Consider the following 16,678-nt stretch of genomic DNA (forward strand, 5'->3'; position numbering starts at 1 on the left):
TTGTTTTGTTTTGTTTTGTTTTGTTTTGTTTTGTTTTGTTTTGTTTTGTTTTGAAGACCGTTGGGTAGGATCTATCAAATGCATGTATCCTTTGACCCAGTGCTTCTGCTTCTAGGAATCTGCCCTATAGAGACACTCGTATATGGGAACAAGTATTTCATCAACTCTAAGATGCCCTAAACTGGAAAATATACTGTTGTTTTATGTACCATTAAGAAAGGAGGAGCTCCTGGGTGGCTCAGTTGGTTGACCGTTGGACTTCGGCTCAGGTGACAATCTCACGGCTGGTGAGGTCCAGCCCCACATAGGGCTCCACGCTAACAGTGCAGAGCCTGCTTGGGATTCTCTCTCTCTCCTCTCTCTCTCTCTCTCTCTCTCTCTCTCTCTCTGCCCCTCCTCCAGTCGTGCTTTCTCTCTGTCTCAAAATAAAGAAACTTAAAAAAAAGAAAGAAAAAATCCTGCCATTTAAACTATGATGCTGTACTTTCATATTACTTAGACTTTTTATTATATACTTATTAAAAGAGCTCTTTTAGACAGACTCAGACGTACTTTTTTTTTTAATCATATATTAGTCTTGAGAACTGCTACAGCTCTCTGCCCAGCTTTTCCGCCTCTTGGTTCCTCCCACTTACAGACCAGCCAATGCTTGGGAAGGGAAAGGCTCTCAGGGTGTCACACTCACCTCAGTGTACTTCTCTTCTCCCTGAAGTCATGGCCCCTCAATACCTGGACTGCCTCAGTAGCTCTTCATTGCCTTCAAGCAGATATGTGTGTGTGTGTGTGTGTGTGTGTGTGTGTGTGTGCGCGCGTGTGCGCGTGTGTGCGTGTGTGTGTGTGTTTATTGTACCTCTAGCCACTATCTGTGGGAGTAGCTTAATAGAAAACAACACTTCAAGAGGTGGCACGAGGGGCGCCTGGGTGGCGCAGTCGGTTAAGCGTCCGACTTCAGCCAGGTCACGATCTCACGGTCCGTGAGTTCGAGCCCCGCGTGGGCTCTGGGCTGATGGCTCAGAGCCTGGAGCCTGTTTCCGATTCTGTGTCTCCCTCTCTCTCTGCCCCTCCCCCGTTCATGCTCTGTCTCTCTCTGTCCCAAAAATAAATAAAAACGTTGAAAAAAAAATTAAAAAAAAAAAAAAAAGAGGTAGCACGAATTCATCCTCCAAACAGGGACATTTCTGAGAGCAAGAGGGTCACTGCCAATAATACTGGGTCGGGGGGGCATCTAGGTGGCTCAGCCAGCTTGAGCATCTGGCTTCTGCTCAGGTCATGATCCCACAGTTTGTGAGCTCAAGCCCCGCATCTGGCTCTGTGCTCACAGCCCAGAACCTGCTTCAGATTCTGTGTCTCCCTCTCTCTCTGCCCCTCCCCCGCTCACACTCGGGGTCTCTCTCTCTCTCTCAAAAATAAATTTTAAAAAAACATCAAAAAGATAATAATACTGGATCAATGAGCATGACATGTGACTGTCACGGACAGCCAGAACACACGGCCACCCTAATCCTAGTCCCCTTTGTACTGCTGTAAATACATAAATCATAAATAAGAAAGATTCCTTATTAATTTTTTTTAAATTTGAGAACATAGATGGGGGGTGTGCCTGTTATTAACTAAGTGCTTCTCTGCCCCAAATACGCCTTTCTCGCCCTGCTCTGCGATCCTGTTAGCCAGTGCTGCCTTAGACCTTGTCAGTGAGTGGACAGTGTTTTTCTACTGGCTCCTCGAGCACACAGCTGGGTGGTTTCTCAGTGAGATTTTGCTGTCCCCCAACACACAGTTTCCTGCCTGTCAACCCTAGCCTGCTGCACCTCAGCAAACTTCTCTGCCGTCCAGTAGGCCACTACCATGAGTCTCAGCTTTGGCGGGAGGAAGGGCCCCTTCCAAGTTCCTTCCTTCCATGGGTTTTCTACATCACCTCTGGAGGTAGTGGCTTCTCCCTCTATCCCTATTCCTGTATTCATTAAAGCTCCATTTACCCCCCTCAGTGGTTACTCCCTGTCTACTGGTTAACAATTTTTTTTTTTTGCTATTTATAAAGTATAATCTCTGTTTGATTTTATTTTTCCAGAGAACAGTTTTTCTTCAATCCTTAAGGACTTAGCTCTTTACATGGGCTTTGGTGGAGGTCGTGGGGCAGCACCAGCAGGTCTAAATCAGGGCGGTGGTGTTCGGTCCTTCTGTGCTTCATGAGAGCGATTCCTGACTACCTTGCTGTGAATGGCACAACTCACACAGTAACGTAGTTTCACATACAGCTTGGGAAGCACATAGGCATCGAAGACACTCGCTTCAGAAAGTCCCTGACCCCGGCGGCCTCTACTATGTTCCAGATAACGAACTTCTTAATGGCCTTGTCCTTGGGCACGCAGCGGGCACAGTTGGTACAGCGAATAGGCTGCACGTGGCCAAGGCCTTTTTTGGCACGACCATTGTTCCCTCTTTTCTTGGTCATCTTGGAAAAGAGGACCCGAGAGAGCAACAATTTTTTATACTGAATTTTCTCTGTTCAAATTCCTGGTGTGGTTTCTGGATCCAGGCTCATACAGGATGCATTTGTTATTTCTTTCACTTGTCATTTGAAAACAAAATATTTCAAAGGATATGGAGAATACGTGCTGGGTTGGAAAAAATAACACCCTTCTACAGTGCTTACCATGTGCCAGGCACTGTTCTGAGAACTTTACACCTTATTAACTGTGGTCATTCCCGTGCCAGTATTATGAAGTAAGTAACATTATATTTTCCTTTTACAGATGAGGACACTGATGCACGGTGAGGTCACCTAAGTAAATAGGAGAGACCGGATTCAAATGCAGATTGTGTGATTTGAGAATCCATGCCCTTGACACTACAGAGAGTAGGGTGCTCAAAAGGCCACTGGAGTAGGAGGGCCATGACAGTGCCTGGCATATAGAACGGGGCCTCTCAAGAATCACCCTCAAGAAGGCACTTATCAGGACTCACAGAGCCCCTGCGTGATGGTGGCTAAGGGTCCTAATTTGACATATAGGAAAGACCAGATAGAACTAGGGCTGCTAGAGAGATGAAAACTGGGGCCCAGGGGTGCTGGGGCCCCTGGCTGCCCCAAACCCTCCTGCTGAGAAGATGGGTGGTTCTCCTGTCAGTTCTGTCAACAGTTGAACCCAAACATACTGGACCAGGTATGTGAGGGCAGTCTCTAAGGAGACTAAGCACAGATGATGATGGTGTCTTCCCTTTGAGAGGAGGAAGGGAGAGTCTTAACAGAGGCAGCCACAGAACTCTGGGGTTGCAGTTCCTCTCTGGGCTATCCTTAGGTCAAAGTGTTGGGGCCTGTAGGAAAGCTTACCCTGTGAGGCTGAAGAAAGACAAGGAAGTGGAGGAAAACAATCTTCACTTATATGTCTGTTCAGCCAGGAACTGCCTGGCTTCAAAATTCCTTTACATGTATACACTGTGAAAAATAACGGGAAACTTCACTAAAATGCAGTGTGGAGGTTCCGGCAGGGGGAGCTCTCCTACACCACTACGCAACCGTCAATTGCAGACCCAAGAGGAAGACGCGAGTTGACGGGGCTAGTGGATACCACTCCACTACTCCAGCCAAAGGACGGGGTGCTTTCCTCGTCCCCGGGGCAACAGCTCAGCCAATGAGAAGCCACCATACTTGGAACTCCCAGTTTACCCCAATGGACTTTTAGTTTCTAACAGCCTTCCGAACTGACCCCTTTTCTCCTTAAAAAAGCGTACCTCTCCTCTCTTCCCCGGACTTGCCTGTGGTTTTGGTGCAACTTCTTTGTCCCGGATTACAGTTCTCTTTAATTACTGAATAAGCTCGTAAAATAACTGGCAGTTTTAATTTTTAAGGTTAATATTACTTGGTGATCAGAGGTGGCATCCAGAGAAGACCCCCACCCCCACCCCAGGGCTCCCGGGGCTGGTGAGCAAATAGGTGTGGTACCCACGGAAATGTTGCCGCTCACTGCTTTCTCGCCTTCTCTGGGGTTGGAGGGTAAGTGTTTTGGTTGGGGGGGAGGGGGTTGTTTGTTTGTTTTGTTTTGTTTTTTAATCTTTGGGAGTACAGTTTGGCCTTTGGTTGGATTCCTTTTCGGCATCAGACTGTTCCCTTTGGAGCTGTGCCAGTTCGAACTGTGTTGGCCTTTGTTCCTACTCCCCTTGGGACCGAACTGGTGAAGTGGGAACTGTGCCTGTTGGAACTGCCATAGCCTTGGGTCCTAATCCTGTTTGTAACTGGACTGTTCCTTCAGACACTGCTAGCTAGCCCCTGTCTGATTCCTTCTGGAACCAGGCTGTTCCTGAAAAACTTCTAAGAAATGGGATTCCGGTCATCAAAATGCTTTGAGGGCACCCCCCTTACTGGGAATCCAGCCGGTTTTATGTTTAAAAACTATGCACACTCTGCATGCACACTTACAGATGGACTGACTTAACCAGAGTGATTTAGAACTTCAATGGCCTATATTATAGGGAACTTTTGATCTCCCCAAACTTTAACTTTCTCAAAGCTGAATTGGACAACCATGGTTCTAAAATTGACAAAACTGGGGCGCCTGGGTGGCTCAGTCGGTTAAGCGTCCAACGCAGCTCGGGTCATGATCTCACAGTCTGTGAGTTCGAGCCCTGCGTCGGGCTCGACGGGCTCGTCGGGCTCGACAGCTCAGAGCCTGGAGCCTGCTTCAGAATCTGTGTCTCCCTTTCTCTCTGACCCTCCCCTGTTCGTGCTCTGTCTCTCTCTGTCTCAAAAATAAATAAACGTTAAAAAAAAATTAAAAAAAAATTGACAAAACTGAATAGGACTGAATAGGATTCCTGTTTTAATTGGTATTTTGACGCTTCCAAATGCTATCAGGAATCTAAAATCCCTCTCCTGACATTTTGGTATCTTTCATCTGACCATGTCAAATGTTCCCATTTAAATTTACCTAGCATCGTGGTTTATGATTTAAAAAAAACAAAAACAAAACAAAAACCCTCTGGTCCTTATGTCTAGAGGCACTTTGAATCTTTCACGCCAGATACTGCCTGCAGCAGGATCAAGAAGGTTTTATGGAAAATTGGGATAGTCTCCATGACCACAGCTAAATGAATAAGAAACAACCTACCTTGTGGGTTTTGAAAAGTTTAAAAATAATAATAAAATAAAATAGCCTCCAAGATACAATTTATAAACCAAATGAGGCAAACAAACAATTAAAAAGAAAAAAAGGGGCTTCTGAGACCTCTTCTGCCCCTCCCCCATCTTTCTTGCCTACAGACACAAGGCAGCTTACTTTTGTGCTCATCTCCTCCCTCCTAATCAGCTGGGAAAAACTACAGTCAGATTGGGAATGAATCCCTCTCTGTCCTTACTGACACGAGACCTACACTCTGTGCTTAACTCCACTGCTCTAAAGCAGCCCGTGCCTCAGAGGACTAAAAAGCGGCTCAAATACTGGGGGTTCTCTGATAAACCTCAACAGATTCTCATCTCTGAATCCATTCCCTTTTGCCGAGGTCCTTTGAGAGATCCACACCCTTTTCTCCTGAGTTCCTCAGCGCCTATTCATTTATTGGGCTGAGCTTTCTTAGAAGAATATCATGCCAGGGGCGCCTGGGTGGCTCAGTCGGTTGAGCATCTGACTTTGGCTCATGTCATGATCTCACAGTTTGTGGGTTTGAGCCCTGCATCGGGCTCTGTGCTGACAGCTCAGAGCCTGGAGCCTGCTTTGGATTCTGTGTCTCCCTCTTTCTCTGCCCCTGCCCCGCTCACACTCTGTCTCTCTAAAAAATAAACATTAAATATATATATATATATATATATATATATATATATATATATAAAATAAAAGAATATCATGCCAGAATTTCTTTCTCCCAAAAGGGAAAAATAATTCTAGAATTTGACAGTGGTAACAAAATTAGCGAACAAAAGGAAATGAATGACCTTTCGGCATCTTTTCTATGCTCTGTATCTGATGGCACTATAGCTGAGTCTGAGGACAGTAATCATTTGTTCCTTTTGGATCAGCTACCACCCTCTTTATGGGCAAAATCATCTACTGATATTGGCAGAATCCACAGTGCACCTCACATCAAGATTCAAATAGGTCCCTCAAAACCACTCTCTAGAATTAAGCAATACCCCGTAAATAAGGAAGCCCTTCAGAGCGTCAAGTCCATAATAGAGGGTTATAAGACTTGGGGCCTGATTATCCCCCGTACTAGTCCCTGTAACAACTCTATTTTACCGTGAGAAAACCCAACAGCCAAGGATGGATGTTTGCCCATGACCTCCAAGCAATAAGTAACATTGTTATCCCTTGGCATCCAGTTCCCCATCCTCATCCACTACTGACATCCATTCCCACTGAAAGCATATTTTCACTATCATTGTCCTATACAGTGCATCTTAGTATCACTGTTGATAAGGACATCCGATATCTTTGCCTTCATTTGAGGAGAATGGCAATACACCTGGACAGTAATGGCCCAAGGTTACACAGAGATTCCTTCCCATTTCTCACAAAACTTAAAGGCTGATTTGGATGATAGAACGTTTTTTTCCAGGCTCTAATTTGTTTCAATAGGCTCATGACCTGCTTCTCTGCTCCCCTTCTCAGAAGGGGAGTTTTAACCAGAAGAGTTAAAACTCTTGTTAAAACTCTTGGCTTTAAAGGGACATAGAGTGTCCAAAGAAAAATTGCAGTTTGTTCAAACTCAGGTTCAATTATTTAGGACACCTGATCTCAGAACAAGGACTAGATTTGGGTCCAGGTAGATTTCAAGGCTTCCTGAATTTCCCAAAACCTAAAACTAAGCAATTTCTTGAACTGGCTGGCTATTACCACAATTGGATTCCAAATTTCTCTGATATGGCTCAGCCTCTATGTGCTTTACTAAAAAACAACATCCCTATCCCTGTTATTTGGAAAGAGGGGGATGACATAGCCTTTGGGACTTTAAAGGTCTAACAAAACTCCCTGCCCTTGGAATCCTAATTATCAACTTCCCTTTTTCCTCTTTGTATGTGAAAGGGAACGAACTGCCCTTGGAGTGCCCACCCAAAAGCACAGGGACCATCATCGCTCTGTGAGGATTATAGCCAACAACTGGACTGGATATCCTCTATGGATCCCTTGCCTGAGAGCCATTCCTGCCACTGCCCTTTTAGTTAAGGCCACTGCAGAAATAGTCACGGAGTCCCCTTTAACCATCCTTGTGCCACCAAACTCCAGGGAATAGACTCTTGGATCTTTGTGACACATGTAAAGAAAGCACCAAACCCTAGCTCGACCTGCACACCCACCATCTGGTGACCTGAAAGTAAAGATTTCTCAGAATTGAAACAGACAACATCTGGACAGATGGCTTTCTCAAGATGTCTGGACCAGGCCTATACACCTTTTCACACTGTTGCTTCTATCTCTGTTGTGGAAAGAAAATGCCCTTTGTCTGCATTTCCCAATGTCTTGCAAAAGGAGGAAACCTTTGATTATGAGCTTTTCATAAACAGCCACATCATAATCCTGTGAGCATTTCTGAAGGGTTAGAAGATTCAGAGTTCATGATAGTCTTTTATCTGAACTATTAAGTGACTCTGGATTCTTACCCCAATTCACGGTTTCTGAATTTACAACTTTACAGACTACTGCTGAATAACACATATGGTTCTAAACAGTTCTTTTGAAGTAAGTGTTATTTTCCCTTAATCTACCTTTGAAGTTTTGCTATTCTTGCAAAAAAGTTCATCAGCTGTTGCTTTGTGTTTATACATTATGCTGTATCTTCCCAAATGCGCTCTGTTTTTTCATTCAGTGCACTCCCACAGTATTTCACTATTTTGCCTCATAGTCACTTTAAGAGGGGACCTCCAGGAGGTATACATGACTTCGGGTTTGCCTTCATAGGGGAAACCTTACTTCCCTAAGCCCAGATAAGCGCCAATAAATATTTTCAGTTGGCTACTTTCAGACCTTGGGTCCTGGTTTTAAACCAACGTAGAGTTTGGAATTGTTGTGTTGCTTCTAATTCCATACTTGTCTGTCAATCTTTTGCAGAAAGGAGGTGCCCTTGCAGAAAGGAAGATACAGACTTCCAATGAAAAGTGCCTGAGAGTTTCTTCCTTCTAACCTTCCCTGTTATTCCAGTGTGGCTTAAGTGACTTCCAACTGCTATGCACTTTCCCTCCGACGTTAGACATGACAACCAGGAAAGGTTCTTCTTGGAGCTGAGAGGAAAAAAACACTAAATATAAAGAACCTGACTATTGATCAATTATGCTCTCAAGGAAAGATCGAAAGGGTGAAATGTGAGAAATAATAACTGGGAAACCTCACTAAAATGGAGCCCGGAGGTTTCTGCAGGGGGACCTCTCACATGCTACCACACAAAGTTAACTGTAGACCCAACAGGAAGAGATGGACTTGACCTTACGTGGACTTGACCTTGCATGTAGATACACTCTACTACTTCAGCCAAAGGGACAGATTTTTTCCTCATCCCCAGGCAACAGGTTAGCCAATGAGAACCCCCCATACTTGGAACACCCGGTTTTCTCCAATGGACTTTTAGTTTATAAAAGCCTTCCCCAGTTATGCCTTTTCTCCTTAAAAGAGTCTACCTCTCTCCATCGTTCCCCAGACTTGCCTATGGTTTTGCCTCAGCTTGTTTGTCCCAGATTGTTATTCTCTTTTATTCCTGAATAAAGCCATTTTTGCTGGTAAAATAAACTGGGAGTTTTTATTTTTAAGGTTAACAACACATGGTTTAGCCATTCTATTAATGGACATCTGGGGTTTATTCCTGTTTAAAGATGTCATAAATAAAGCTGCTAAGAGCATTCTTGTGCACAGGTTTTTGTTTTCATTTCTTTGGGGTAAATACAGGAGTGGAATTGCTGGGTCATAAGGTAGGGTTTTTTGTAAAAATTTTTTATTGTAAAACTTTTTAAATGTTTATTTATTTTTGAGGGAGCAAGAGATTGCAGAAGGGGCAGAGAGAGAGGGAGACACAGAATCTGAAGCAGGCTCCAGGCTCCTAGCTGTCAGCACAGAGCCTGACACGGGGCTCGACCTCACTGACTGTGAGATCATGACCTGAGCCAAAGTTGGATGCTCAACCAACTGAGCTACCCAGGCACCCCAATTGTAAACATATTTTTAGTTTTATTTATCTTGGGAGAGAGCATGAGCAGTGAAGGGGCAGAGAGAGAGAATCCCAAGCAGGCTGTGCACTGTTAGCACAGAGCCTGATGTGGGCTTGAACTCACAAACTGCGAGATCATGACCTGAACCAAAACCAAGAGTCAGACACTCAACCGACTGAGCCACCCAGGCACCCAAGATAAATAAATAAAACTTGAAAAAGACACTCTGACCTCTGAGAGGACACAACAGCTTCTGGTGTTGGTATCTCTGATGGGGTCACTTTAAAGCTGATTCTGCAAGATCCAGGAAACTGCCAAGCCCTAGGTGACAGGGAAACTAAGGGAAAGGCCCAGGGTGTGGAGTTGGGGAGCCACAGGCAGGCCGGCAGTCCCTGCTTCCCCCACCCCCATCCTTGAAGACACCCTCTCTTACCTCCATTGGCTTTTTTTGTGGTTGTTTGGCTATCATTTTGTTCTTCATTTCTAATTTTATTGCACTGTGATGAATGAAGATGGTCTGATTATTATTTTGGGAAGGGAGGATGTGTTAATATTTCTTTTGTAGTTGAGCCTATGGTCAGCTTTGTGAATGTGTACTCTTCTCTGAAAATGCAGTTCTAGGGGTGCCTGGGTGGTGCAGTTGGTTAAGTGTCCTCCTCTTGATCTCAGCTCAGGTCATGATCCCACAGTTCCTGAGTTCGAGCCCCACATCCAGCTCTGTGCTGACAGCTCAGAGCCTGGAGCCTGGTTCAAATTCTGGGTCTCTCTCTGCCCCTCCCCCACTCATACTCTGTCTCTGTCTCTCTCAAAAATTTAAAAAAAAAACAAAAATTTTTAAAATAATAAAGTCTTTATAAATAAAAATATGAAAGCATTGACACTTAAAACTCAGCAGATGAGCTGAATAGTAGAATACTACAACTAAATAGAAAAACAGTAAACTGGAAGATTAGGCAGAATATTCCCAGAATGCAGAACAAAGGGAAATGGGGAAAAGAAAGAAAAGTTCAATGACATGCAGATAAGATCTAAAAATTCTAACATTCATCAAAAAAATTTTTCAGAAGCTGATAATAGAATTGATGAGAAACAATTAAAAAAAAACAAGGCGTGCCTGGGTGGCTCAGTCGGTTGAGCGTCCAACTTTGGCTCAGGTCATGATCTCACAGTTTGTGAGTTCGAGTGCCACGTCAGGCTCTGGGCTGATAGCTCAGAGCCTCAAGCCTGCTTCTGATTCTGTGTTTCCCTGTCTCTCTGCTCCTCCCCCACTCATGCTCTCTCTCACTCTCAAAAATGAATAAATATTAAAAAGAAATTTAAAAAGAAACCACAAGAATTTCCCAGACCTGAAGAATGACACACACATACACACACAAATACACAAAGAATAATTCCCCCAAAATGTATGGAATATAAGAAATAATAGCAAGTTAATACATTAGGAAAACATTAAGACATCTAAGTATTGCCTGTATAAAATTTTTAAATAATGATCTAAACAAAATCAACAAAGAAGTTGCCAGTAGGGAATTCCAGAAGGAAGTTAAAACTTGCCCAGATTCCTTTGTTCTTGTCTTAGGTTCTAGGGGTAGATATAGATGCTGTTTAACAATACACATTATTGGGGCACCTGAGTGGCTCAGTCAGTTAAGTGCCCAACTTTGGCTTAGGTCATGATCTCACAGTTCATGAGTTCAAGCCCTGCTTCAGGTTCCTTGCTGACAGCGTGGAGCCTGCTTGAGATTCTCTCTTCCCCTCTCTCTCTGCCTCACCCCTGCTCTCTCTCAAAATAAATAAACTTAAAAAAAAATACACATAATTAGAAATCTACAAATTTAAATCAGTGCATGTCTTTAAAGAATAACCCGTAGATACATAGGAATAGAATGTAGAAGGAGAAATGGATCCAAGAAAACATAATCAAAAGCCAGATTCGTAGACATGACTAGCTATCTCCCAAGCATCATTTACTACCTTCCAGTTAAGAGCCAGAGTTTTGTGTGAGGATCCCACCCCTCCCCCATGGCCACAGACTCTGGGGGCTGCCTACTCCATCTCCAGCTTCAAGTACAAATCTTAATTAACTAAATCAGAGTATCTACTCCCTCTGCCCCAATAATTGGTTCAGGTGTGGACATGTGAGCCTTAGATCACCAGTAAACACACCTGGTTCTCAGCTGCGGGCAATTTTGCCTGCCTCCCCACCCTGAGACTTTTTGCAATGTCTAGAGAAATTTTTGGTTGTCCCAATGGAGAAGAGCTCTGGCATGTAGTAGAGAGAAGCCATGGAAGTGTTGAACAACCTACAGTGCAAAGGACAGCCCTCTGCAACAATTATTCAGCCCAAAATGTCCATGATGCCAAGGTAAAGAACCCCTGGTCTAAAGGAAAAATTATGGATACTTTACATCCCTTGACCCCTCAAGGAAGCAGCCTTGGGATGAAGCTGTTGCTGCAGATAGCAGATCTGAGGGATGGCAAGAATCAGGGTCCATGATGACACCACTAGTCACAGGCTCATTCTCCCGCTGGATATCCAGTTACCTGAGCCTTTCTTTAACTCTCTGTTAGTTAAGCCACTGTTTAACTGGGGTGTCTGTTACTCGCAGCCACAAGCATCCTGATAAACTAGGAAAGAAAGAAAAGAAAAGAGAACACAAAGAAAAGGAATGTATGTAGACAAAATAATGCCCCACGCTCCCATCCACCCCCCAACCAAAGACCTCCACGTCCTAATCCCCAGAATTTGTGATTATGTCACCTTGCATGATGAAAGATACTTTTGCAGATGTGATTATATTAAGAGGTTAGAGATGGAGGGACTATCCTGGGTTATCTGAGTGGGTCTAATGTAATCACAAAGGTTCTTATAAGGGAAAGAGGGAGGTGGGAGCAGCACAGGGAGAGAGATGTGACAAGGAGAGCAGAGGGTTGAGTGATGTCCTTTAGCGATGGAGGAAGGGCCTTGAGCCTAGAAACACAGGTGGCTTCTAGGAGCTGGGAAAGAAAAGGAACACAGATTCTCTCCTCTAGTCCCCAGAAAAAAAATGCAGCTCTGACAATATTTTAATTTTAGCCCACAAGACCCATTCAGACTTCTCATGTACAGAACTGTAAGATAATAAATGTGTGTCATCGTAAGCCCCTCTAAGTTTGTAGTAACTTGTTTTAGCAGCAATAGGAAACTTAACACAGCATGGCAATTAGAAAACCCAAAATAAGATGGCAGGAGTACGTACAAACATAGCAATAATTACACAAATATGAAAGGGTTGACTACCTATTAAATAACAGAGGCTCTCAATCTGGAGATTTTTTTTTAATTAACTAATTTATTTTGAGAGAGAGAGTGCATGCATGGGAAGGGCAGAGAGAGAGGAGAGAGAGAATCCCAAGCAGGCTCTGCATTGTCAGCATGGAGCCTGATGCAGGGCTCAATCCCACAAACCGTGAGATCGTGACCTGAGCCGAAGTCAAGAGTCAGATGTTTAACTGAGCCACCCAAGTGCCCCTAGATGAGATTTTTAAACTCCAGCTATGTGCCATGGGTGAGAAAACACACTCACCTTTGATGGGAGGAGTTGCAAAGTCACAGTGCAAGGGGTATGGATTTGAGAAGGGAAGGAGTTACTCTGGCATCTTTTTTTTTTTTTTAAGTAATCTCTCCACCCATCGTGGGGCTCAAATTCACAACCCCGAAATCAAGAGTCGCATGCTCTACTGACTGGGCCAGCCAGAGGCCCTGTGGCTTCTTTTTGATCCACTTATAATACCTGGAAAATATACAAACATATCAAGATATAGCAATATTAATAACATATCGATTAATATTCACATAATAAAGTTGAAGTCAAAGTGAAAGAAAACTAAGAGGAAATAGTTCATATTGACAAACACTACAACAAAAAGGCAAAATAGTCTTAAAGCTCTTTACATCTAACAACATAGATTCAAAATGTGTAAAGTAAAATCTGCTGAAAGTACAAGGAGAAACTGACCAAAAAAACTACCCTGGAGACTTCAGTGTGCTTCTCTAAGAAACCAAAATATTAAGCAGTTCAGTTTTTAAAAATAAGGATAATGACTATTTGGGTAACACAGTAGGTTGATCTAATAGAAACATTCAGAACTGCATTTTTAAAAAGCTTTTGTGTACTTATTTTGAGAGAGAGAGCGCGTGCGCAAAAGTTGGGGAGGGACAGAGAGGAGAGACAGAATCCCAACCAGGCTCAGCGCCACTAGCACAGAGCCTGATTCGGGGCTCAAACTCCCAAACCACGAGATCACGACCAGAGCCGAAATCAAGAGTCAGGTGCTTAACTGACTGCACCACCCAGGCACCCCTGAAACTGTATTTCTTGTTAATATTTATTTATTTATTGGGAAAGCACAATCAGGAGAGGGGCAGAGAGAGGGGACAGAGGATCTGAAGCGGGCTCTGCACTGTCTGACAGACTGACAGCAGCAAGCCCGATGTGGGGTTCGAACTTACGAACTATGAAATCATGACCTGAGCTGAAGTCGGACACTTGGCCAGCTGAGCCACCCAGGTGCCCCATGCATTTTAAGAGAAGAATACACATTCACAAAGTTGACCATAGGCTCAGCTGCAAAGGAAATATTAACACATCCCCACACCCAAAAATACTAATCAGACCATCTTCACTCACCACAGTGCAATAAAATAAGAAATGAAGAACAAAATGATAGCCAAACAACCACAAAAAAAGCCAACAACAAATATAAATCAACCGTATGTCTAGAAATTTCAAAACAGACTTGTAAAAAACTTCAAGAGATAGCAGACCCAGAACATAGATTTCCAAATAACCAATACAGCTCATAATCTAGCCCTCCTATTTACATAAGGCTATTTGTTCTCAAAGATTTGCTGACTTATATGAAAGTGTGGGAAAGTGGGAGAGTCAGGGAGGCAAAGACAGGCAAGACCCAGAGGGCCGGGAAAGGGATTGGCTGGAACAACAGGTTCTGTCAATCTGGAGATTGTAGGGATCTGACAGTTATCAACAGCCGGGTTTACCAAAGCCTAGAAGCATCTACTGAACTCAGTGACTTGGACAGGGGAGTCACTGGCATCCAGGGGAGGCCAGAGCAAGGCACTGGCAGGGAGGACAGTTTCTAGGAGCTTTGTTCCCAGCGCAGATGCCGTTTGCTTCTGATTCCGTGGTGCCAATGAGCTCCTGTGTGCAGAGGGGAGAGGTGGCCACTGCAGGTAGAGGTCTAGAAACTAGAAAGAGCCCTCAGGTCAACATGTAGGAGGATTCCGGCTGGCTGTGACTAAACAATGCCAAAACACCCAAATAAAACGGGAACTGTCATTTTTCTAAACTTTGGAGTCAAATGGTGCCCAACACTCAAACTAGGAAGGTTGCCAATTGAACAGATGTGGGTTTTTTTTTATTATTATTATCTATACAGCACAAACTACAGGGCTTATTTGACAGTTACCATATAGCAGATTACTTAGCCTATGTTTAGGATTCATCTAGATAGCTCAGACCCCAAACATTCCGCTTGTAGCCTCAATTATTCACGTTATTTGACTACATAAATTAAAACACAGGATAACTACCCTTCTTTCCTTTGTACTATGTAACAGAACACCTGTTGGGCCGAAATTTTTTTCCTTTTAAAAAAATTTCTTTTTAGTATTTATTTTTGAGGGGGGTGGGAAGGGACAGAGAGAGAGAGAGAGAGGGAGGCACAGAATCAGAAGTAGGCTCCAGGCTCTGAGCTGTCAGTACTCCGAAGCGGGTCTCGAACTCACAAACCACAAAATCACACCTTAGCCAAAGTGGACACTTAGCCGACTGAGCCACCCAGGTGCTCCTGAAGTTTTTTTCCTTTTAGTGTGAATTCATTCATGCCCTTATCCACACACCTACCTATCCATCCAGTTAACAAACATCCAAAGCAAACCTAATATATCATAGATTCCTGTCGCTTCAAGTGTCACTGTTCACATCTCCTCTGGATTACTTCTAGACAAGACAAAGAATATGGTTTCAGGTGTCATGGTGCCAAACTGTATTCCAGAAAAACATGCTTATCAAAAAAAGTTCAAAATAAATAACTAAAAAGAAAGAGGAGGGTGAAAGAGGGGAAAAGAGGTGGGGTGGAGAGGAAACAGGGGTGAGGGGTGCTCCCATCAGAGGTGGGTGGCATCCTTCTTGCCTCTCTGACTGGGGTCTGATTTGCACAGGGTATTCTGTGTGTCTGAAGGTGCTGAGAAAAACAGCCGGTCCCAGGCAGCAGGGAAGGGGCAAGGTGAGCTAGGAGGGCAGGAGCAGGAGGAGTTTGAATTTTTTTTAATGTTTATATTTATTTATTTTGAGAGAAGGGGGAGGGGCAGCGAGGAAGGAAGAGAGACTATCCCAAGCAGGCTCTGCATTGACAGCACAGAGCTCTATCCCACCAACAGTGAGATCATGACCGGAGCCAAAAGCCAGAGCCAGGAGCAGATGCTTAACGGACTGAGCCACCCAAGCGCCTGAGTTGGAACTTCTTAAACTCTATAATCTGGATTCTGCTGTCAGTGCCTGAGCTATTTTCCTCCTGCCCCACCTACCACCTCCCCACCTCCCCCTCCTCCAACACAAAAGCACATTTTTTCCTAAGAATTCTGAGTCCGTAAGGAAAAAGAAGAGAGCAGGTGTCCTGTTGTCTTCCCCTGCCCCGCACCCCCGCCCGGATCTCCTGTTTCAAGCCGCCGGCACTAGTACAGTTTTGTCCGCCCACCCCATCCCCGGACCCGGAGATTCCTGAGGGCTGGGACACCGAGTGCCCGGTTCTTCATCTGCAAAACCCTCACAGAATTGTCATGTGACTTGAGTATGTCCCTAAGACACAGCAGGAGCTCAGAACAGTGAGGACGCCTCGTCGGTGCTCTGCTGGCCACCCGCGAACGTAGGACCTGCGTGCGGGTCCGGGTCGCGCGCCGGTGCCTTCCCGGCTCTCCGCTCTCACCCAGCGTGAGTCCGAGCCCAGGGAGCAGCACTCACTAAATCTGGGGACTCTGGCCTCACCGCCGTCCTCGCGGGAAAAGGGGCTGACATCAGTCGGTGCCAGTGGTGGCCGCTGTGCAACCCTAGGATGGCTGTGTAGACATTGCCATTTCTCGGATGCGGAAACAGAGGCTTCTATCCTCGGCCAGAACCTCCGAATTCAGATGCTCGGATTTTCAAATCCTCCTTCCTCCCATCACAGTCTGTCCTTCGGGGTCTCCCTGGGGTCCAGGCGGAAAGTCTGGGGACTGGAGACTGGGCACATTAGCGATCCTGCGTCTTAGGCCCCGGCGATATGTGTGGCGCCCTAGCACGTGCAGGGGGTTGAGCCCCCAACCCGGCGGGAAGCAGGGACGCCCCCACCGCGCGCACCGCTTCCCCCGCCAGGAAGCCGCCTGGCGGAGGCTGGGCAGAGGTAGCTCGGGGAGGCGCGGGGGGCGGCGCAGGGCCGGGACCAAAGTCCGAGAGGGGCCGCGCGCGGTCCGCTGCCCAGACACTGTGCAGTCGCGAGGCGGGGGGTGGGAGGGTA

At 45.1% G+C, this 16,678-nt stretch overlaps 2 long non-coding RNA genes and 1 pseudogene across 4 annotated transcripts in view; 1 reads left to right on the forward strand and 2 right to left on the reverse strand.

The window, feature by feature from the left end:
- The window catches only part of LOC121016373 (uncharacterized), a 14,131-nt gene extending 5,423 nt beyond the window's left edge, over nucleotides 1-8,708 (forward strand). For 2 of the 3 annotated variants that reach the window (XR_005784252.1, XR_005784250.1), the window contains exons 3-4: nucleotides 2,754-3,991; nucleotides 8,037-8,708. This is a non-coding gene — a long non-coding RNA (uncharacterized LOC121016373). Of the gene's footprint in view, nucleotides 1-115; nucleotides 270-2,753; nucleotides 3,992-8,036 lie in introns of all 3 variants that reach the window. The other variant, XR_005784251.1, reaches the window with a different exon arrangement.
- LOC121016372 (40S ribosomal protein S26-like) lies at nucleotides 2,030-2,476 on the reverse strand (annotated as a pseudogene).
- Nucleotides 8,709-10,879: 2,171 nt separating the features above from the next.
- On the reverse strand, nucleotides 10,880-16,674 carry LOC121016381 (uncharacterized). The gene is made up of 3 exons (XR_005784258.1): nucleotides 16,147-16,674; nucleotides 12,691-12,897; nucleotides 10,880-11,752 (listed from the first exon to the last, which is right to left on the reverse strand). It is a non-coding gene; the product is annotated as an uncharacterized LOC121016381 (long non-coding RNA).
- Nucleotides 16,675-16,678: the final 4 nt, after the last annotated feature.

Source organism: Herpailurus yagouaroundi, unplaced genomic scaffold (genome assembly GCF_014898765.1).
Source record: "Herpailurus yagouaroundi ecotype Mexico unplaced genomic scaffold, PumYag 210, whole genome shotgun sequence".
NCBI classification, from domain to species: Eukaryota; Metazoa; Chordata; class Mammalia; order Carnivora; family Felidae; genus Herpailurus; species Herpailurus yagouaroundi.